This window comes from Leptonychotes weddellii, unplaced genomic scaffold (assembly GCF_054177405.1).
Source record: "Leptonychotes weddellii isolate Sample4059 unplaced genomic scaffold, ASM5417740v2 HiC_scaffold_2857, whole genome shotgun sequence".
Taxonomy (NCBI): domain Eukaryota; kingdom Metazoa; phylum Chordata; class Mammalia; order Carnivora; family Phocidae; genus Leptonychotes; species Leptonychotes weddellii.
Genome location: NW_027880231.1, coordinates 6,709 through 7,826, shown reverse-complemented (window position 1 = coordinate 7,826; position 1,118 = coordinate 6,709).

Below are 1,118 nucleotides of genomic sequence, written 5' to 3'. Positions count from 1 at the left end.
CAAAGTAAAAGCATAAATGTTCCAGCTGCAGAAAACTGGTGGGAATTGGATGATCCATTCTGGATAAACACCCCCCACCCCCGATACAGATCAATGCGTCAGTGCAGAGGAGGAGGATTCCGTGCACAGTTTGCAAGCCTCTGGATTCTTGCTGTGCAGGCTGTAACTTGCTCCAAGAGCTGGGCTCCAGCTTTTCTGGACTCCCACAGCAGTTAAGGACTGAAGCAGCTGGTAACGAAGGTCTTAGAGAAACCATTCCACATGAAAGGCACAGGTCACCTTCCATGTGGACACAGAATGCCTGGGTGCTCGCTACTTGCATAGGGAGAGATGCAAGTTTAGAGAAGAAAGACTTGTTACAATAGAGAGTGGTTACTCTATGAAGCCAAGTCTTATAGCAATACTATGAGATAGATGCGCCCATTTTTATGATCAAGCAATATTGCAATAAATTTGCCCAAAGATAGCTTAGTGTGGAGTAATACTTCCAGACATGCCATCAGAAGACACAGCTTACTATTCTGCTTCTGCCACTTCTTAGCTGGATGATTTTGCAAGTTTTCTATTTTTTAGTTCTAATCTTCCAAACTGAGTACAAATACTGCATATTTTCTACAACTGTGAATAATTGCCAAATAATGTACAGACATATTATTTTTTGAATGATGACGTAGCTGTTAGATTGGATATTCCATCTCTTTCTGCAGAATGCTGTTTTTCTATTTCACAAGACATGAGAAGAAAAATGTAAATGTGACAGGAAAAGGAAAGGAAATGCCCTTGATGCATCAGTGAAATGTGAATTCTGCCTGGGATATGATCATGCCTGAGGTGATTACAAGCTGCCTTGCTAAATACTAAATTCGGCTGATGGGAGGCTCAGTTAATGTTGACTTCCTTTCTCTGCATTCGCACTACTTTTTAAATAGAAATTACTACACATTGTAGCATAAATTTTCATCCAATATGTCATACATGCCAGTTCTCTCTAACTAGATCATAAAATCTTTGAGGCTATATATCCTGTGTTAGACTTCTCTCTTCCTGCTACATGCTTAATGCAGTGCCAGGCACACAGAAGCATACAATAAATTTGTCATTGTCTATAAGAAATCAGT